Source organism: Gadus morhua, chromosome 15 (genome assembly GCF_902167405.1).
Source record: "Gadus morhua chromosome 15, gadMor3.0, whole genome shotgun sequence".
NCBI lineage: Eukaryota > Metazoa > Chordata > Actinopteri > Gadiformes > Gadidae > Gadus > Gadus morhua.
Genome location: NC_044062.1, coordinates 28,571,973 through 28,594,726, shown reverse-complemented (window position 1 = coordinate 28,594,726; position 22,754 = coordinate 28,571,973). Strand labels below are relative to the sequence as shown.

General features: G+C 47.7%; 1 long non-coding RNA gene across 1 annotated transcript; it reads right to left on the bottom strand.

The window, feature by feature from the left end:
• Positions 1–15,498: 15,498 nt before the first annotated feature.
• LOC115560499 (uncharacterized) lies at positions 15,499–21,914 on the bottom strand. The gene is made up of 3 exons (XR_003979763.1): positions 20,227–21,914; positions 19,594–19,716; positions 15,499–15,659 (listed from the first exon to the last, which is right to left on the bottom strand). It is a non-coding gene; the product is annotated as an uncharacterized LOC115560499 (long non-coding RNA).
• Positions 21,915–22,754: the final 840 nt, after the last annotated feature.

Genomic DNA, 22,754 nt, shown 5'->3' with positions numbered 1-22,754 from the left:
TATGGTATTGTGCTGACCCCTAGTGGCTGTTTGTTGGCATTGCAATTTGTTATGTGGCCCTGAACTTCTGAGTTCGCCGAACACCTGGGCCGCGCGTATCTGTAGAATTGATACGTGAATGAATGGCTTCTTGTATGGGCCGAACGCCTCCCTAGGAGCCGGATCCCTCCTTGGGATGGTAACGAGACCCCTCTAGTCGCCAAGGACATATGTGGCCTGTTGGTATGAATGTGTGAATTACGTAACAGGATGGATGGACGGATGGATGGTCTTCTCAATTTAATTCACAGAAAATTCATAGAATAAGGATTGACATAGCTAGACATACATAATGGTTATGGCCATAGCCACTTTTGTAACGCGTTACTCCCAACACGATGGATAGATAGTTACGTAGATAGATAGATGGATCGATAGATAGATAGATAGACAGTCTTCTCAATTTAATTCACAGAGAATTCATAGCATAATGAATGACATAGCTATACCTACATAGTGGTTATGGCCATAGCCACTTTTGTAACGCGTTACTCCCAACACGATGGATAGATAGATAGATACATAGCTAGACCTACATAATGGTTATGGCCACTTTTGTGGCTAAACACCAGAATGGAAAAATACCAGATCGAACTTTCCTTGACCCCACGCCTGATTGGCTCCTGGCGTGGGCTGATTTGGGATTTTACAACATTGTATACCTTTTCAAACCCTCTGACCCTCTGACCAACCAATCTTAACCCTACCTCTCATTCAGTCTACAAACCAGCTAGAGACTGTAGTTGCAATTTTTGTTAACGACTTATCTAATTTTCTTCAACTAGCTATGAACAATAGAAATCGGGGAGTCCGGAAAAAGTAATGACAGAGATTTTATTGTTACCCACAAAATAGGTACAACAGAGCCGAGCATGTGGTTTTGCAAAAGACACACTGACTGGGGCTCCGATCCCAGTCCCTCTTATCCACACCAACTGAGCTGTCATGCATGTGATATGATCGCCCTGGTATATGTTCAAAATGGCCTTGCATTCCCTTACGTATGTGCTCATCTCCTGTAGTTAATCTAAAAATGGGAGGATGTCAGTAGCCTGGGCCCCAAAGTCCTTGGCGCCTTATCAGGCCATTACTCTGGGTCCAGGTGTGGTTTCTCTACATTCCACCATAAATTTTTATGCCTGATGTATATAGGCCTGATTATACTCATAGTTAATATAAAAGTAATGGTTAATTTCTCCCACAAGACAAGCTGCTTTTTGCTCTGCTCTGAGATTGACGTCCTTCATCACCCAACAAAATCTCTAATTTTTTGAGTGCTATAACAAATTGCAATAATGCTCTGGGAGGACCCAGAGCCGGAAGTCCCGGCTTTTGTTGAGGTTGCTGCTGACAACACCAGCAGTGTGCTGGAACCTTTTCAAAAGGCCAAATCTGCCTCAGAATTTCTACAAGACGAGGAGGTTGTTTGTCCCCTATCAGCGGCATGCTGTGATGGCGAGATGGCATCCCTTGAATTCACTTTCGACATCGATGGGATTGTGTTGGAAGTGAGGGAGCTCAGCGCCCTCAATACCGGGCTCAATTTTTTGTCGATGAAGTGGCCCCCAGTGGTGGCTCCCCACTACCACTTTATCAAAAAACACGTTGACTTTGCGGGGCTCAGCGGAAAGGAGCAGCGAATGCTCAAACATGTACATGGCACCTATATAGCCATTACAGACGGGGGGTTCTTTATGAACCTCACAGTCATGCCATCGAACGTGGTCACGGATGACCTGCGGAGGGACGCACATTATGGCGCAGCTCAAGCACGGGCCATAATGGAGCGAGCGTTCCTGTCCTTCAAGGAGAAAGTGAAGGCACTTGGCCCGAAGGACAAAAGTAGGGCCACAGCGAGGAAGAATAACATCTATGACTTTGCCAAGTGGGATGTCCTGCCCCAGGACCAGAGGTTCCTCTTGGGGATCCTCGATGAGGCCATTGCTGGGGAGACGGAGAACCAGGACTTTCAAATCTTAAAAACACTCACCAGATTTGGCCAAAAGTCGGAGGAGCCCTGGTATTGTGAGGTAATGGCCGCCAGGGAAGCAGTGGAGGCAGTTTCAATCCATGCTGGCCTCACTATTTCTAGTGCAGATGAGGGCACACACCTCATGTGGTCTCAGGGGGGGCTGCAGGAACTGGTGGGGCAGCGAGTGCAGCTGTTCAGCTGCATGTCCATGTTCCAGGCTGCCAATCTTTCCTCCAGCCTGGATGGCCTGGCTGCTGATTGGTCTGCAGAGCTGAGCAGCGTGTTGAAGGCCCCGAAGGTGCTGTTCCTGCAGCTGTACACAGACAGCCCTCACAGGAAGCTTTCAAGGGCCTTCCGCCACCCTGTGAGTGGCTGCATTGCTACGTGCGGGCACATGCAACAGGCAACTGGGGCAAAAATGCTCCAAAGAGCTCGGGATTACCTGATGCACATGGGGGATCTGGAGGAGAAGTTGGTGGGCCAGATGTCCATGAGGCTGGAGCAGGTCTGCAAATACAGGGCTGGCGTGGAGGGGGTGCCTGCGTCCTTGGAACCGCAGAGCCTTTTCGGCATGAAGAAGCTTCGGTACCTTTTGAGGACCAGGCCGCTGGTGGTCCCCTTCAAGGACACTGCTGATGGGAGTGGGGTGATGACCGCATTGAGGGCGGTCACCAGCCACTATGTGGTGAAGCTAACCGGCCTGTTGAGGAACAGCAAGGGACTTGGGGGGGTTCCTCTCAGCCTGGTCCGCCTACCAGGCTGAGCTGGCTCTGGAGGAGGTGTTCTGGGGCCACCCGCTGTGCCAGGAAGACAGAGTGTATTCCGTCAGCCTGGGGACCGCGAGCACTAGGGATGGGCAAAATGATTATTTTCCGGGAACTAGTTCTTTCAGTTCTGTTCACTATCACGATTTGTTTATTTGATTCGTTCGTTTTGATTAGTTTGTTACATCAGACTACGTCATTTGGTGTCTGCCCCCCCCCCGCGAGACGGCCGTGAGCATAATTTAAACCACTTCTAGGCTCTAACCCCCGTGAAAATCGATAAGATATTCTATATGGTATAGCTGAACGTCCCACCAATATTTATACCACTTGCTTACTCTCTATATTTCATTCATGGTTTTACATTTATAATTTTATTTTACTTTACATTTAATTCTTCATTGTTCAGGCATTACAGAACTTTCATGGTCATAAATAAAAAATACGAACTGCAGTTTAATTTCTTTGTTTGTTCTTAAATTGACGTAGAATGGAGCAAAGACTCCTGGGATTGGGAAATGAGTTTATCCAATAAACAGATGGAGGTCAAGTCTATTTTCGAAAAAATGTAGGGGGATATATGAGTGGCCCCACGTCGAATGGTATGACCCAAGATACGTCAGACAGAGAAAGCGCGCAAATTCGACGGTACCACCTTGTCATTTGTTTACTCTGGTGCCATTGCAACACCATTGCTACCTCTCATTGGATGAATCTTTTAGAACGTTGTAGACTCAATCAATATAAGCCGCGGGGAGACGAAGCTCTGTTCGTTTGTATTTTATTTTATTTACGTTACCATATTTTTGGTTAATGTTAAAAAAAAAAAGAATCAAAGAACCAGTTCTTCTTGTTTTGGGGAACCAGTTCTTGTCGTTCACGTTCGGGATTCGTTCGCTGTAACGAATCGGTCGCGACCGACTCATCCCTAGTGAGCACTGACGCCAACTCCCTCACCCACTACAGAGGCTTCCCTGCCCAGGCCCTCCCTTCTGCTGCAGTGCTGGGGGGTGCACTGTGGGTGGTCTTCCTCGAGGACTGTTACGTGAAGAGGCTCCTGAACCCGCTGGGGGCGCTGCAGGGACCGCAGCCACGGTTGCCAAGTCGGTGGAGGTGGAAAAGGTGACAGAGGACCTTGCCACACGGGACTCCTTCCGCCACCCCAGTGCATTTGGTCGGGCAAGGGGAAATTGCAAAGGCCAAAGGACTTGATGTTAAGGACCTGCTGACCCAAGGCCTGGACCAGCTCGACCTGAAGTTCCTGCCCCACTACACCCTCAGGGATATCCGAAAGAGGAAAGTGCTCTCGTGGGAGGACGGCAGGTTTGGGGAGGTGCTGAGGCCCGGGCAAAAGCCCTGTGACGAGAGCTGGGCAGCAGGCTTGACGGAGGCGGTCTGTAGGGAGATCGAGGCCAGGTCTCTCTCGTTCCCAAAGAACATCGAAGTGTTCAGGGAAAATGGCTTGCCGTGGATGCAGCAGCTTCTACAGCGGCTCTCCCCTCGTATGGCGGATAAAGAGAGGATCATTGTCCTCACGTTCCTGTCATGCGTGGGCATGTTGATGAGGGGGGAGTATGTCGTTTACGAACAGCTGAAATCCCTCTTGGCTGAACTGCCGATCCCCCAGTCGAGGATGGTGCAGATGAGGATTCAGGGTTAGGGTTAGGCAAAGCAGCAATAAGGCGCCGTTGATGACGGCGACGCCTGGTGCACGGGCCATCATCAGGCGACCCTCAGATCCCCAACCCACCCCACATTAAACGCCCAAGCCATCAATAAACCCCCATGAGGGCATCCAGAACCACTTCCACATACATCTTAACATGGGTTCAAACAAAGCAGGTCAACCCTGGTCATAAGGAGTGGGACGTGTGTATCTGTATTTTAGAGTGCTCTCTGTGTATGTGATGCAATGTAAACCTGGTGAGTGAATAACTCATCAAAAGCAATACAATAGATACCAGAACACCTATTGTGTACGTTATATAATGCGAATCTTGTAAGACTATAGCTCATCCCAAATATTACAGCAAAGGGAAATAAAGCAGGTCACCATGTTAATTAACCTTGGGACGTTTGGGTTTTATAAATCCGGTAAGTTATAACTCATCGCAGAATTCAAAACAGAATGTGTATATTATGCCGTTATACCGTTCGGGGCTCAAACAACTCTCCACAAAGGCTTGGTCTACCCGACCAACATCCCGCCACTTTCCAGACTTTACAAAGGTCACCACCCTTTCATATAGCAGAGGTCTCTTCTCTGCATGAGGTCTTTTTAGGCACGGTCTTAACCCCACTTTCCTTAGGACTTGATGGCGTGGATGATCGTTTGTGTGATCTTTTGAAACGTACTTGCAACGTGGGATGGACTGCGGTAGGCAGCGCGATGAAGCCATTCTTAGCTATTATTTCTTCAGAACAACATGATCAGGGGAGAGCGCGAACGCAGTCCCCCACTACCAGAAATTATCAATTATATCCCCTTCAGCGTTTGCTAGTAGATAATTAGAATTTTTTTTAAGGTTTGTATTTAACTAGTCGGATCTGATTCGTCATGTCTTTCCTATCGTCAACTGAGTTTCAAATCATGACGATTTATCACTCAATCCAGGCCTCTTCTCATGATCAACGGTAATACTTCTGATAAAGCACTGGCTGTCCAATTGTTTTTATATGGAGAGGGCAGCCTTCAGCAGGCTTTCAGGCTGAAAGGATAATGAGGCAGCCCAACAATCAGTGGATTCTTTCAGTTTCCCCAATATTAATTTTACATTGGGGCAGCCCCTCTGTGATTTTTGCACCCAAGCTGATTGATTGGATTGGTTTGTAAGAGAAAATAGGAGAGGAGCAGTGCAGAGTGCTCTTTTATCTATGTGCGCTGTAGTCGCCTCTACATATTTACACGAATCAACACACATAAAAGGCAAAGTTACAACAAAATAGATGAGTCGTCACCAGCACTTGCAACATGTAAGCTACAGCTGTTGATTACACTTCCATTAAATGCTAGTGAACCTCTCTAAAATAAAGTCACTGAAATGGTGAACATAAGCATAAGCAGAGTGCAGGGCTTGTCCTAGCTGTAGTTTTAGCTCTAAATATTTATCACTAGGCTGGATGTAGCCAACTGTGATGGCTTATCTGGTGTGTTTTTTTTTACTTGTGCGTGTCGCAGAACACAAACACTCTCATGTTAATCTATGCAGCTGTCTACCAACACCATCGGGCGTGTTTTTTCAGCTTTGCTCTCATAGGTGGTTTTTGGAAATGGATGAATTATAAAATACATTAAGCAATTTCATACTACAGATATATTTAACAAATGCTTCTTTCCCTCATAACTACTGCATGTTATTTCTTAATTTGTTCTAATGTCATTCCTTTTAGGGAAGAGCAGAAGTGAAAGTTAGGTGGCAATCATGCACGAAATGGTAAGTTCTTCCTAAATTACAACAAACAACTTAAGTTGCATCCATGGCACTGAGCATCACATCACAATGCAGTTATGGACAGCATGCAACATATACAGATAATGACAGGACAAACACAACAAGATAGCATGCAGACGAAGTGAATTATCTGGGTGTTTTGTTAAGGGCTGTTATGGCAACGAACACAAACATGATAATATATAGTCAGGTCAAGGCCGGAGCCGAAGGCCCCATTTCCCAGGCTGGCAGATGGTGGACACTCAGACAATTCACCAGTCATCCTCAAGAACGGGAGAGCCACATTAATTTACCACACAGGAGACACTTCAGGAGCTCTCCCCCACTAGGAGGAACACATGCAGATACTAGGGGCCTGAGAGCCAAGGTCAAGCAAAAACACACAGAACCACACACATCTCAAACGCACACACCTCATCGAGAGGAGGATACAGCATAAGACTGTATCACTGAGGAACTCTTGATCTTCTTCTGAAGCAGACCTTCCACGGAGGCGAAGCTCTGGACGAACCATCAGCGCTGATTAGGGACTTAGACATATTCGATCTCTCACGCTTTATGACTCTGTATAACCGTTGCCACTTTACTTAATAAATCCAAGGTCCTCGTGCCGACAGACTTTATTACCTCTCCGTCTCATTTCATCTGGTCCAGTAACTAGACAGACCGTTTTTCCCCTCATTTGACACCGGTATAATTGCACACAAACACTTGAATTGCTTTTAATATGCACTATAGCATGATAAACTAACATGTAAAACATGTTTTATAAGCAAATTGGAGACAAAAAGTGTTATGTCTGAATCAAGGTCATCCGTTAAAGGGACTAAAGGCCAAAAACCAACCAAACTAACCAAAAATATGGTCACGTAAATAAAATATACAAACGAACAGAGCTTTGTATCCCCGCGACTTATATTGATTGAGTCTACAACGTTCTCAAAGATTCAGCCAATGAGAGGTAGCAATGGTGTTGCAATGGCACCTGGGTAAACAAATGACAAGGCGGTACCGTCTAATATGCGCGCTTTCTCTGTCTGACATATCTTGGGTCATACCATTCGACGTGGGGCCACTCATATATCCCCCTACATTTTTTCGAAAATAGACTTGCCCTCCATCTGCTATTGGAGGGCATTTCCCAATCCCCAATTCTACGTCAATTTAAGAACAAACAAAGAAATTAAACTGCAGTTCGTATTTTTTATTTATGACCATGAAAGTTCTGTAATGCCTGAATAATGAAGAATTAAATGTAAAGTAAAATAAAATTATAAATGTAAAACCATGAATGAAATATAGAGAGTAAGCAAGTGGTATAAATATTGGTGGGAGGTTATGTAACATAGTATATCTTCTCAATTTTCACGGGGGTTAGAGCCTAGAAGTCGTTTAAATTATGGTCACGGCCGTCTCGCCGGGGGGGGGGAAAGGGGGCAGAGACCAAATGACGTAATCTGACCTAACGAACGAATCAAAAAAACAAATCGTTATAGTGAACTGAACTGAAAGAACTAGTTCCCAGAAAAGAATCATTTTGCCCATCCCTAGTAGGAATCAAACCTAGGAAGCTGGAAGGCGGATATGCCCGTGCGCTTGGCACACTAGCAGGTTTTGCAACCCACAAGTTATGTTGTTATTGAATGGAACATGAACCACTTCATGAATTAGTTAATATTTTGGGAGGTCCACATACATATGTTGTGGGGAAGAGGGGGATCATATATGTTAATTAATTGGATGGAATTGAACTTGGTTGCTAGAAGTTGCACTTTGGGCAATTTGCATAATTAGCATAATAAGCAAAGGGGCGGCGCTGTTATTAATGTCGATATCTTTTGACTCCTCTCTCTTCACATGAGTACATTTAAAGCTTATTTTCAATGTCTGGGGATACTATCAGACCTCCCCGTATAGCTAGTATATTATTTCTTGCAGAAATATCCGCGACAGCCAATGATATTCGACCGCGAAGCCACCAAACCGGAAACACGCCATTATCTCTGCAGCCCTTTGACATATCAAATTATGTCCAATCTTCATGGAACTTGGCATATATGATCTTCAGACCAAGCTGAACAAATGTATCAAACAGCTTTTGAGCCGTAAGCAATCACGTTGCGTTAAGGCCTTTAACACCTTCGTTAGGGATAACATTGAAGACGTCGATTCCCGTTCCGGCTACCTTAATCAACTGTTGTTACTTACATTCCGGGTCCTCAATACGGTCACACACTCACTGCGCAGCCCGTTGTCCTCACAGCGTTCGCCCACCACCAGCCCAGCAACAGCACCACCGGCACCTGCACACTCATACATTAACACACATAATCTCAGCCACATAGTCACCTTAGCCTCCCCCTTAATAGAATTAGATCCATCCCCCACTCACTCTGCTCCTCCTCCCCCTCCTGTAGATTCCACCTCGCAGCTGTGATGGAAAATCTACATGTGGTATTGTTTTGGTCTATATGAATTTAAGTTTTGTTGCTATTCTGTGTAATTTTATATAGTGTCTCTCTTCTGCTCTCCTTTTGGGTCATTTAAAGTGTGAACGTTCGAGAGTCGTGTGATGGATTTTATTGCCTGCCTGTTCCTATCTTCTCGTGTGTTATCTTTAAATCAGGTTCCAAACAATGCTTAGATGTCCTCGACACTCTGGCTAACGTCAACAAAGCCAGAGGTTACATTGAACGGCCGCCGACCCCACCTTAGCCTCGGTGGGGGTAGCTTCAACTGTAAAGATAAACAATCTGGTGAACAAAGACTTTTAGTATTGGGGGACCACCCCCTCCAGATGCCAACCCAAGTGAATAAGAGCTCATTGATTGGAAGACTCAGTGGACTTCTGCAGCGTACCTTCAGAGAGTGAAGTAACACGCAAAGAGAAGCTCCCATCTGAGGCCTCAGATTATTGTAATGTATGCCTGTTATGTTGTTTGTTGGTGCATGTTGTGATGTATCTTTGTTCGTACTTTTATTACAAATATATGACCACTAATTGTCAACAAGTATTGTGTGCTTTTTTGCATCTAAAGATCTCATCTGTCTCAGACGCAATATCTAATAGAGAAATTGTCACGACACAGCGGCCCAGACCACAGACCCGGACTGGTACAGGTACAGCGGAGAGACTCAACCAGGTGGCTGAACAGAACACCATGATGATGGGTCAAAGCAAAGGGAGGTGCCCCAAAAAGCAATCCCAATCTGAAGCCACCTAAAATAACACTGAGTCTCCTCCGCTGTCCGTCCAGTCCACGAGCACACCTTCACAGCGCACTGTGCAGCTTAGACTCCACCACGTCCTTAATTCGGTCTCGTTAAGTCCCCGCACCGTCACTCCCGAGCGCCGACGGCCGAGTGGAACCACCGACCCCAAGCCTCGACCGAACAAGACGATATTCGAAATGACCAGACATGATCCTACGGGGCATAAAGTTAGGGATTGGACTATTCATTCCATCAAGCCCGTAGTGATCGTCGGTGACTCAAACCTGAGTCGGATCCCTTCCCACACACACAGACGTCCAAATTGAAAGCTCCCCCAGTGCTAAATACCAACACATCACACGGATCTTAGATAAAAATCCCCCCAATTCACACAAAGGTTGTGGTGCTCTCTCTGGGCATCAACCACAGGGAGAACCTGTTTTAGTCTACAACGGGCTTTCTCAAGGCACTGCACCGTAAAACCCTAGAAAAATACCCGCAGGCCACAATCTATGTCCCCCTCATTAATTTCTCACATACTAACCCATACTAACCTTAGGTTAAACCTAACCCTAACATCGACACTGTCCTGGGCCTTGAGGCTGTGAAAAAAGCATTGGCTTCGTCACCTGATCCATCTCGTCCTGATACATTTATTTTAAAGTTTTTAGAAATCACTCTCACCCGTAACGACTTTTTATTTGACAAATCGTTCTTTTTACAGATATACGCCTGCGGGAGGAAATATTCACCGGCCTTCGCGGACATTTATCTAGCCGACTGGGAGGAATCTGCGTTTCTTAAATGCCCGTCACGCCCCTTAATTTACTTCCGTTATCTAGATGACATCTTTGGCCTCTGGGACAAATCCGAAACGGAATTCAACCACTTTATACATATCCTCAACTCACACCACCCCCGTATCAAACTCAAACACACCCTCCATCTTCAGCAGGTCCCCTTCCTTGACACAATAGTTTTTTTCACAGAGACGAAGGATAGACACAAAACATTAGCAACCAAGGTTTATTTTAAAGACACTGACAGGCATTCCTTATTATTTAACACCAGCTACCATCCCCGGCATACTTTCAGCTCCATCATCAAGTCCCAACTAATCCGTTTCCACCGCATCTGCTCTCTACCCCACCACGTAGAGGAGGCCACCAGGACCCTTTTCAAAAGGCCCTTAGACCCCGCGGCTATTCCAAACGTTTTCTTCTGACTATTAAAGGGGAAGTGACCGCCCTCTTTCAGCCAGGCCGGCCCGTTCTCCCTGGAAAAAAGAACACGGAACATAGGTTAATTCCATTCATTACAACATTCTCGCGAAAACTAGGCCCTCTCAAGCAAGCTATAAAACAACATTTTAATTCCGCCATACCTCAAACCGCCCCACTCGCTTCTTTTAAAATTTTAAAAATCTGCAGGACATGCTAGTCCATACGGCACTCAACAAAGCAATACGCACAACCTTCGACCCCTATTTTACTAACCTGAAGTACATCTTCAACTGTCGAGCCGGTGCCCCCATCTCGCAGACCTTCACACTACTCTCCTGCAACGTCGTCTACGCCATCCAGTGCAAACTATGCAGGATCATCTATGTGGGTGAAACGGGAGCTACTATTAAACAGAGGTTATACCAACACATTTACCATATTCAGAAAGGAACAAACGATAAACGGCTGTATACTCACTTCATCTCACATCATATCAACAACTTTTCATTGTCCGGTCTAGAGACCAATGTCGGTTGGTCCCTGATCCAGAGGAGAGCTGCTGAGAGAAGGTGGATCTTTAGGCTCTCCTCCACAGCCCCGTTTGGCCTAAATGATGATCCGTCTCGCCCCTCCATCCGTCCCGGTCCTAAAACATAGCCACTCCATCAGTTCCTTACCATAACCTCTTCCCTCCCCCCCTCCTAAACATAACCTTTCTCCCATATTTTTTTCTTTTATTGATTTTATTGAAGCAAAGGTTTTTAACGTATTTTAATTGCTTGTGCCCGTGCCCTCCTCTCCTCCTGTTACATGGTAGTAGTGCATGGGAGACTACATGATAGTCCCATGTACTGCTGCATGGCGCATGAGGGAGCGCCCTAATCCTAAACCTAACCCTAACCCCAACCCCAACCCTAACACTGTCCTAACCCGCCAGTGCCTCCTACAGTCTCCTCGGACCTCCTTCCCTCCCTGCCACCATTGCCTGCTCTCCCTTGAATCCCACTGGGATCTCTGTTACATGGACTGCACCGCCTCAGGGTCATCACTGTTTGATACTTGTTCTATGACTATCTATGTGCTATGACCTTATGTGTTGCTTGTGCTTTATTATGTACATACTTACCTTTTATCCTCTACATGATGTAAGGTTCATGCATTGGATTGTTCATTTATTAAGTGTGATCCCGTTTAGATTACCTACCTGCCGTTGGTTCTTTATGTTTGATGTTTTATGTTTCATGTTAGTGTGTGTGCCCCCCTCCCTCAATGCCCCTCCCTTAGAGCTGTGCCCCTCGCCCTGGCCCTTACCTCAGCCTACCTGGCCCCGTCCTCCTTCTGCCTCCACCACAGACCGGGCCCTCATCATGGTTTTTATCCTCTTCCCCTAGCCCCCATCCTAACCTCTCCCTCACCTGACCCTGACCTTAACCCCGCCCCCCCTGGCCCTAAACATAACCTCTCCCACCCCCCACCCTAACCCCAACCCCCTCCCTCACCTGGCCCTTACCCTAACCCCACCCCCTCTGGCCCTAAACATAACCCCTCCCACCTCCCACCCTAACCCCAACCCCCTCCCTCACCTGGCCCTTACCCTAACCCCACCCCCTCTGGCCCTAAACATAACCCCTCCCACCTCCCACCCTAACCCCAACCCCCTCCCTCACCTGGCCCTTACCCTAACCCCACCCCCTCTGGCCCTAAACATAACCTCTCCCACCCCTTATCCTAACCCTAACCTCCTCCCTCACCTGACCCTAACCCTAACCCGGGTCCCCCCCTGATCCTAAACATAACCCCTCCCACCCCTGACCCTAACCCCCCTCCCCCATCTGATCCCCATCCCAGCCCCCGCCCCCCCCACAAAGGATCCCCCATTTATTTATTTTCATACCACATGTGTGTGTGTTTTTACTCTGGCCCCGCCCCCGCCCCAGCCCCAGGGCCCCCCCTCTGTCCCCCCATTTTTTATTTTTCATAACATTTATGTGTGCTCATTCTGCCCCCCCGCCCCAGCCCCAGGGCCCCCCCTCCGTCCCCCTATTTTTTATTTTTCATATATATATATATGTATATTATTATTAATAACAATATTATATTAATATGATCTTCCACTGCACCCACTGTTATTATTTGGTATTTTTTGTTATATGCCCCGTGCCCCCCTTCCCTGTCTTCCTTTTATTTACTTATTCCTCATCCCCCACTCACCTGCTGCCCCTCTTCCTTTAATATATCTTTAATGCATTAACCCTGTTTAAACGAACACAATATTTACCTTTATTGTTCGGCGTCCAGGTGCAGGGTACGACCGCAGGTGAGACCTCCACCTCCGCTTCCCGACCCACGACCCCGCGACCGGCCCCGACCTCCGGTCACCACCGCGGCGCGCAATGGGTCTGCGCGTCCGCCTCCACCCAGGCAGGCGCCGCGTGCCCCGGCTGCTCAGCTCTCTGACGACCCGGACTCCTGGCGGCCCTGAAGGCCTCTCACCACCTCGCCAACGCCGAGGGCCCGGAGCCCCTTCCCATCGTCGCCAGGCTAGCTGAGTCCCTGAGGGTCTCCATTCGCCCTGCTGTCCCCAACGCCGCGACCGCGCAGCTGATTGACGGTGACGCGCGCAACTGGCGGTACACCAGCATGCTGCTGCTCCGGGACCACTACAAGGCTGCGGTGGACGAGAAGGTGGGGGCTCTCCTCCTCCTTCCAGACCCCATCTGGCGCCCGAACTTCACCGTGGCCCTGGCCTGGGCTCAACGCCACTTCGGCCAACGCCTGCGCCCGGAGACGGTGAGCGCGCTGCGCTCTCGCCTCAGAGAGGTTCTGGACGTTCCGGTCCCTCTGGTCCAGCTGTTCCCGCAACCCGCCCCTGGAGCCGTGCTGCCACGCTTCACCCTACCTGCTGGACCACCGCCTCCTGCCCCCGGCCTCCGGTCCCCTGGACCCGGTCCGGAGGCCCTTGACGTGGGGGTAGGACCTGCTGAACAGCGCTCCCCGGCCAGGCTGCCGTCGCCTACCTTTTCGCTGGCCTTCTCCTCCTCTCCTTCTTCTCCGCCCCTGTGCCCCCCCATCCCCCCCGCCTCCTCTTCCTCTCCCGTTCCCCTTACCCCCTCTCCTCCACGGCCTGCAGCCCCGGGACTTCTCCAGAGCACCAAACCGTTGGCTCAAAGGACCAGGCTCGCGTCCAGCCGCCTCCGCCGACGAGTCGCAGCCATGCCCGCTCCCGGACCTTCCTCTTCTCCTTTTCCTCCCCCTCCTCCTCCTCCACCGCCCTCCGGCTCGACACCCCCGCATGGGTTAGCCCGGGCCGACGCGGAGAGAAACGACGTGCTAGAAGCCAACCCCTTCTGGTCTGCCGCCCAACGGCGCAGGTCGGAGAGGATTTGGATTGACAGGCTGGGGACCATGCAACCCCTTGGTTTGAACGTTGGGGTGGGTCGGGGACCCCTGGGGAGCCGCCTGATGATGGGCCGTGCCAGCGACGCCACCGTGGCGTCGTTAATTGCTGACTGTCCTAACCCTAACCCTCTCCCTCACCTGACCCTAACCCTAACCCCGACCCTCTCCCGGTCCTAAACCTAACCCTTCCCACCCCTGACCCTAACCCCAACCCCCTCCCTTACCTAGCCCTTACCCTGACCCCGCCCCCTGGCCCTAAACCTAACCTCTCCCACCCCTGACGCTAACCCCAACCTCTCCCTTCCCTACCCCCCAAAGGCCCCCTTACATGACCTCCACCCCAGCCCCCGGCCCCCCACAAAGGATCCCCCTTTCTTATTTTTCTTACCATGTGTTTGTGTTTATTCTGCCCCCCTGCCCCAGCCCCCCTTCGTCCCCCTATTTTTTATTTTCATACATTCCTATTTACAAACAATATTACTTTTAATATGGTTTCCAAATGCACCCTGTGTAATTATTCTATTGATGTCCTGTGCCCCCCCCCTTCCCTGCCATTCTTATTTATTCAAGCGATCACGTTACCACATCATTCCTTAAAAGTGCTTTAATGTACTCTTCAAACCTCGACATTACATTGATTTGACCCACTGTTTTAATAGGAACGCATGGTTTTGGTCTATTTGGCGACACCTGCTGACCACGGGGAACGAAAACACTCTGCGGCCATTTTGGTCCGAACTCTTTTAAGTTTTTCGGCTCAATTTGTAGCTTTTTGTGTTTTGTTCTCTGCTGGTTCGTCTCGTGTTCTACTTTTACTATTTATCGTCACACATTTGGATTTTTGTGACCCCTAATACCGCTCTTATTTAATGTTTTGTTTACGTTTCTGCCCACGGAGGCCGCCATCTTGGATCTCCAACATTAATATGGTTTGGAGTCACTTAGCACCCCCTGTTGGTGACCCAAATTCATTATAACACCACGGTTCTCCATGCTCCATCTCCTGGATGTTTGATGGTAGTACAACGTACAAAAATAACATTGTTTACACGCTATGTTTTTATTGCGCTTTAATTCAACCTTACGATCGGCCCCCCTACTTTCACCAATTTATTCATTTACCCTCCCGGCTCCCCATTGACCCTTCCTGCGTCTTCCCCCTTTATCTAGGCCCTCAATTTAATTTATTTTATACGTTTTTTATCGTTCTCCACCATCCCGTGTCCCCCAGTCCCCTCTCATTCATCTCCCATCCCCTACTCACCTGCTGCTTCCTCTTCCCTATTGTATATATGTAATTTAAAATGTATATATAATGCAAATAAGGATGCTTCTAATGTTTGAACCGTATTTACGGTCACATTATTACACATTTTATTGTTCGGGGCACGTTCGATCTTTTATGTTTTTATTCTTTTCTGTTATTTGTTTTTTGTCCTCCACTGCAATAATTTAATGCAACGGGGTCATGTGATTATGTTTTTATTAAATTCTGTCGCGAGCTGTCAGTCCAACACCACCCGGTTTAGGGACAATCAGCGACCACTGCTGGCGGCTCCGGAAGGTGCAGGCACCATGGTCCTCCTCACTCCACCTGCTGGTGACAGAATTATGCTACATTGTTGCATTATTGCACAATTACATTTGAAAATTCAACCTCCCTATTGGCCCAATTCAAATCTCAAAGCTGTTTATCCTCCTGACCCCCCATTGGCTCTCCACCTGACCCCCCCATTGGCTCTCCACCCCAAATTTCAAAATTGTTGTGATGCACCGGCCCCCCATTGGATGCCTCTACCCGAGATGTCAACTTTCCCCTCCCTTTGTTGTGTGTCTATAAAAGTATTTGTTTTTGTGCTGTCACATTTGTGCTCTGTTACCTCGGCTTGCGTGGATTCTCTGTCATAGGGTCTGTTTCTATTGCTACTAAATTTGTACCTGATGAAGTCAATTATTTGACGAAACGTCGTACTAGCATACAGCAGCCTAATTTCCTAAAAATAAATACGGATATTGGCTGGATCGCACTTGTCTTATTACCTTACAGTTTAGCTTAGCTTCATTCCGTTATCGTTCGAGTTCCTGCACTGCTCGAAGAGAACCATGCATCCCAACGACCCCCTAACCAACCAAGTGGACCCTGGTCCAACGGGGACGTCGAACACGGACTCCTCGGGACCCCCACTACCCCCCACCGCTGATGAACCCCTCCGCGTGTATGGAAAGCCAAGAAGGCCAATATCCGGCCCTAGAATGGCGCGGTAAAAGTGCAAAACCTCACGGAATCCGTACGGAAACCGTATGGATTCCGTACGGTTTGGCAAGAATTCCGTACGGAATCCGTACGGTTTTGAATGACGCCTCGTTTCCACATACGTACATTCTCGTATGCGATCCAACCGTCTCCGACCGAAAGTCCATTCATTCCTACGTGATTCTCCGTAATGTCCGTTTTTCCTCCGAGACTCCTCCCCTCTGTAAAATTTCTGTCCGGTATGTCCGTAATATACGTTCAAAAAATTTAACTTTCGCCGTCGTTTTACGGAGATACCGTATGAAAGTTTTTATGTTTTTCACAAAACATGTAAGTACCTGGCAGGCCAAACTCCTCGCAGATCTCTTTCCAAGCCTGGTTGGTTTTGTTTTTATCTCTATGTCGATCCTCATGTTCGAAAGTACCGGTCTCCTAAAAACGTCGCGTCTGAGTCCGAAATGGGTCCCGTAATCAGACTGGGTGTGGCGGTTGGTTGCCAACGGTCTGGAGGTCTTCCTGAAGCTCCAGAGTAGCGGGACAACGTCGCGTCTGAGTCCGAAATGGGTCCCGTAATCGGACTGAGCGGTGAGGTTGGTTGCCAACGGTCTGGAGGTCCTGAGAATCATCCAGGGGAGCGGGACCACTTTGCTTCTGAGTCCGAGATGAGTCCCCAAATCGGACTGAATGGTGCAGTTGGTGGCCCCAGGTCTGGAGGTCTTCCTGAGGCTCCAGAGGAGGGTAACTCTGTGAGTCTGAGTCCGAGATGAGTCCCCAAATCGGACATCTTTTGTCCGTAAATAAATTCATGTCCGTACGTAAAACACTAGCGACTCCTTCCGTAAAGTTACGGAAGCACGGATACGAAAAACATACGTATGTGGAAACGAGGCGTAATAGCCGCGGCAATTAGTCATTCACTCCGGCTATTAGTAATTCACTCCGGCTATTAGTTATTCACTCCGGCTATTAGGTATGCAGAACGAGCCCCTCCCTCTTCTTTGCTTGACCACTAAGTTTGAAGGCTGTCTAACCAATCAGAGCTGCAGTGCCTCCATGTTTCGCTGTAACATAAAGCTGTGTTGTCTTTACTAGTTTCACTACAATGTAATGACCACGATTAGCTAGTGGAAAATACATTTGTGTCTAGTACAGTGATATATTTGTATATGTTAGGCTATATATTGAGATGGCAGTGTGCGAAATACCCGAGAATATTCGGGGATGTCCTCATCCCCAGATTGTTCTCGATATGCAGTAGCCAGCTAGGCCATAACATTACATAACACAGAGCTGGCAAGCCTCACGCTTTGAGTTTGACAGTCACGCAATTTGACCCATTCTCACACCACACGCCACACTTGCCATTTCTCACGCTTATTTCCCCATTCATTACTCTATTTTTTTTTTCTCATGATAATAAGCTTTGGTCCTCGCGGCTTCGAGTGGTTATGTAGTCGCGCGGTGTCCACTTTGCGATGTATACGTTTGACAGTTTGTAAACAATCTCCCGCGACCTGCGCGTGTAAGCGTCTTGGTGGAGCGTCTTGGTGGAGCGTCTTTGTATATAGTGCCAAATTTGACTTCTGGACTGCATTCTGCAACATTTTCAAGAAGGGTAAGTAGGCCTACATCAATCGCCTTCTTTCAAATATACATTAGACACAGAGATGTTTCTACTTGTTGTTTTCATATTTCATAACAGCATTATGTATAAAAACGTAAGGTAATACATTACTGAACTCTTCGTGTTAGTTAGCTAGCATAACTAGGTAGCAGCATAGTTTGATTTCTCAAAATCAGCTCACCAATAAAATGGTCTTGGTTTCAAAATGATCACAATCACTTGTGTAATGTTAAATGGCTTCATATAGACATTAAACAATCCTAAGAGAAATAATGTGACATAAACGGAGCACGGGCTGATGTCAATTTAATGTTAGCGAAGTAGGTGTGAGACGCCTCTCCCTCCCCCTTGCTAATATTTTGTCTCCGCTGTCTGTTCAGATATGACATTTATAGCACATAACTGTAACTGTGTACAAATAGAACAAAATGGACCCATTGGGGCCTTTAATACAGTATTCAATAAAACACTAACATGTAGCTATCTTTTGATAGATGCTAGGTAAGACGATGCTAGGTAAGAGGAAGAGCCCACAGAGAGATCTGCTGTCATTCTGGGCAGTGCCAGTGACAGCCCCCCCTTATGCACCCCCGGAAAATGAGAGTGCAGAGGGCACAGAAGAAATGGAAGATAAAGCGAGATCAGAAGAGATTGAGGACAGTGAGGGCGAAGATTTTGATTGTATACAAATTGAAAACACAGAGACAGAAGAGCCAGCAGAAAAAAATGTGGAGATAAGAATAAATTCAGGGAAGAAGCAGAAGGCCAAAAGTGGAGCAGCCATCTACAGGTGCACTTTTAAAAGGGAGTGGACAGCAGAATGGCCCTTCATTAGTGTAGGCACAACCACCGCCTACTTTTGGTGCTCTGTTTGCCAACATGAGAACAGCTGTGCCCATCAAGGCAAGGCTGATGTCGCAAGGCATATCAAAAGCAAAATACATCGTTCAAAAGAACAGGCAGCACAGTCAACAGACAGCATTGCGCCATATTATGGCCCAGCCACTGTTGGTGGCATGACATCTCAGGAAGTCAAGGTACTAGGCGTTATACCCGCTGCTAGTAGCTGAATTGCACTTGTAGGTTATATGAGCATAAATACATAGTAAATGAAACAAATCCCTTGCTAATCTGATGTTCATTTGAACTGTTCTTATTTGTTTATTTTTGTATGTAATAGTGTTTTCCTATGGACCTTGAGTCTGCTGCTAAGACATTCATTCAATTTTATTAATGTTTTTGCACAATTTGCTCTTTAATTACATCCTTTCTGTTGCAGACAAGGAGAGCTGAGGTAAAGTTAGCAGTGTCGATGGTGGAACACAATGTGCCATTTGCAGTAGCCGATCACTTCAGCCCATTGCTGAAAGAATGCTTCAAAGATTCCCCTACTGCACAGAGCTTCAAGGCTGCCCGCACAAAAATGTCCTGCATAATAAATGAAGCAGTGGCTCCTCACTTTAGAAAGGAACTGGTCATGAAGATGAGGACCAATCCTTTCACGTTGATCACAGATGGATCAAATGATACAGGTCATTACATTTTCCAGCACCCATTTTAGATATTAATTAATGTATTATATTAATCAGAACAAACACACAAACAATTTCAGTCTGATGTGTACCTTTAATCTGACATATATCATATATGTACCTATCGTTACAGGACGTGAGAAGATGAACCCGCTCACTGTGCGGGTATATGACAGTGATCTCAGCAAAGTTGTCCACAGGTTCCTGGATATGTGCCCCACCAGCGGGCCAAACTGCGGCACAGCTGAAGTCGAGAAGATGGATGAGGCCATGCAGAAAAACAGCATACCATGGAGAAACTGTGTCAGTCTGTCAGTTGATAATGCCCCTGTCAATACAGGAGCAAGGAACTCCATCGCATCCAGAGCTCATCAAGAACATGGCAGTATCTACATCCATGGGTGCCCTTGTCACATCATCCACAACACTGCCAAACAGGCTGGCCAGGCCTTTTTGGAGGTCGGTTGCTTAAGACCCTCTGTATGCCTTATGCCTAATGTCACGTCAAACAGGTTGTTATGCTGTGCGGTCATGAACCAATGACAACAATGTCTTGTGACTATAAATAATCATGTATTTTGCAGGTGTGTGGATTTGATCCAGAGGATCTCGCTGTGGATGTTGGATATTGGTTTAAAGGAAGCACCAATCGCAAAGGTTACCTAACAGGTATGTGTGTGCAGTCCCAATGTCGTACAAATTAAATCTATAATACTCCGTGTTCGACGTCCCCGTTGGACCAGGGTCCACTCACCGTTGGTTAGGGGGTCGTTGGGATGCATGGTTCTCTTCGAGCAGTGCAGGAACTCGAACGATAACGGAATGAAGCTAAGCTAAACTGTAAGGTAATAAGACAAGTGCGATCCAGCCAATATCCGTATTTATTTTTAGGAAATTAGGCTGCTGTATGCTAGTACGACGTTTCGTCAAATAATTGACTTCATCAGGTACAAATTTAGTAGCAATAGAAACAGACCCTATGACAGAGAATCCACGCAAGCCGAGGGAACAGAGCACAAATGTGACAGCACAAAAACAAATACTTTTATAGACACACAACAGAGGGAGGGGAAAGTTGACATCTGGGGTAGAGGCATCCAATGGGGGGCCGGTGCATCACAACAATTTTGAAATTTGGGGTGGAGAGCCAATGGGGGGTCAGGTGGAGAGCCAATGGGGGGTCAGGAGGATAAACAGCTTTGAGATTTGAATTGGGCCAATAGGGAGGTTGAATTTTCAAATGTAATTGTGCAATAATGCAACAATGTAGCATAATTCTGTCACCAGCAGGTGGAGTGAGGAGGACCATGGTGCCTGCACCTTCCGGAGCCGCCAGCAGTGGTCGCTGATTGTCCCTAAACCGGGTGGTGTTGGACTGACAGCTCGCGACAGAATTTAATAAAAACATAATCAAATGACCCCGTTGCATTAAATTATAGCAGTGGAGGACAAAAACAAATAACAGAAAATAATAAAAACATAAAAGATCGAACGTGCCCCGAACAATAAAATGTGTAATAATGTGACCGTAAATACGGTTCAAACATTAGAAGCATCCTTATTTGCATTATATATACATTTTAAATTACATATATACAATAGGGAAGAGGAAGCAGCAGGTGAGTAGGGGATGGGAGATGAATGAGAGGGGACTGGGGGACACGGGATGGTGGAGGACGATAAAAAACGAATAAAATAAATTAAATTGAGGGCCTAGATAAAGGGGGAAGACGCAGGAAGGGTCAATGGGGAGCCGGGAGGGTAAATTAATAAATTGGTGAAAGTAGGGGGGCCGATCGTAAGGTTGAATTAAAGCGCAATAAAAACATAGCGTGTAAACAATGTTATTTTTGTACGTTGTACTACCATCAAACATCCAGGAGATGGAGCATGGAGAACCGTGGTGTTATAATGAATTTGGGTCACCAACAGGGGGTGCTAAGTGACTCCAAACCATATTAATGTTGGAGATCCAAGATGGCGGCCTCCGTGGGCAGAAACGTAAACAAAACATTAAACAAGAGCGGTATTAGGGGTCACAAAAATCCAAATGTATGACGATAAATAGTAAAAGTAGAACACGAGACGAACCAGCAGAGAACAAAACACAAAAAGCTACAAATTGAGCCGAAAAACTTAAAAGAGTTTGGACCAAAATGGCCGCAGAGTGTTTTCGTTCCCCGTGGTCAGCAGGTGTCGCCAAATAGACCAAAACCATGCGTTCCTATTAAAACAGTGGGTCAAATCAATGTACTGTCGAGGTTTGAAGAGTACATTAAAGCACTTTTAAGGAATGATGTGGTAACGTGATCGCTTGAATAAATAAGAATGGCAGGGAAGGGGGGGGGCACAGGACATCAATAGAATAATTACACAGGGTGCATTTGGAAACCATATTAAAAGTAATATTGTTTGTAAATAGGAATGTATGAAAAATAAAAAATAGGGGGGCTGGGGCAGGGGGGCAGAATAAACACAAACACGTGGTAAGAAAAATGAGAAAGGGGGATCCTTTGTGGGGGGCCGGGGGCTGGGGTGGAGGTCATGTAAGGGGGCCTTTGGGGGGTAGGGAAGGGAGAGGTTGGGGTTAGGGTCAGGGGTGGGAGAGGTTAGGTTTAGGGCCAGGGGGCGGGGTCAGGGTAAGGGCTAGGTAAGGGAGGGGGTTGGGGTTAGGGTCAGGGGTGGGAAGGGTTAGGTTTAGGACCGGGAGAGGGTCGGGGTTAGGGTTAGGGTCAGGTGAGGGAGAGGGTTAGGGTTAGGACAGTCAGTAATTAACGACGCCACGGTGGCGTCGCTGGCACGGCCCATCATCAGGCGGCTCCCCAGGGGTCCCCGACCCACCCCAACGTTCAAACCAAGGGGTTGCATGGTCCCCAGCCTGTCAATCCAAATCCTCTCCGACCTGCGCCGTTGGGCGGCAGACCAGAAGGGGTTGGCTTCTAGCACGTCGTTTCTCTCCGCGTCGGCCAAGGCTAACCCATGCGGGGGTGTCGAGCCGGAGGGCGGTGGAGGAGGAGGAGGAGGGGGAGGAAGAGGAGAAGAGGAAGGTCCGGGTGCGGGCATGGCTGCGACTCGTCGGCGGAGGTGGCTGGACGCGAGCCTGGTCCTTTGAGCCAACGGTGTGGTGCTCTGGAGAAGTCCCGGGGCTGCAGGCCGTGGAGGAGAGGGGGTAAGGGGAACGGGAGAGGAAGAGGAGGCGGGGGGGATGGGGGGGCACAGGGGCGGAGAAGAAGGAGAGGAGGAGAAGGCCAGCGAAAAGGTAGGCGACGGCAGCCTGGCCGG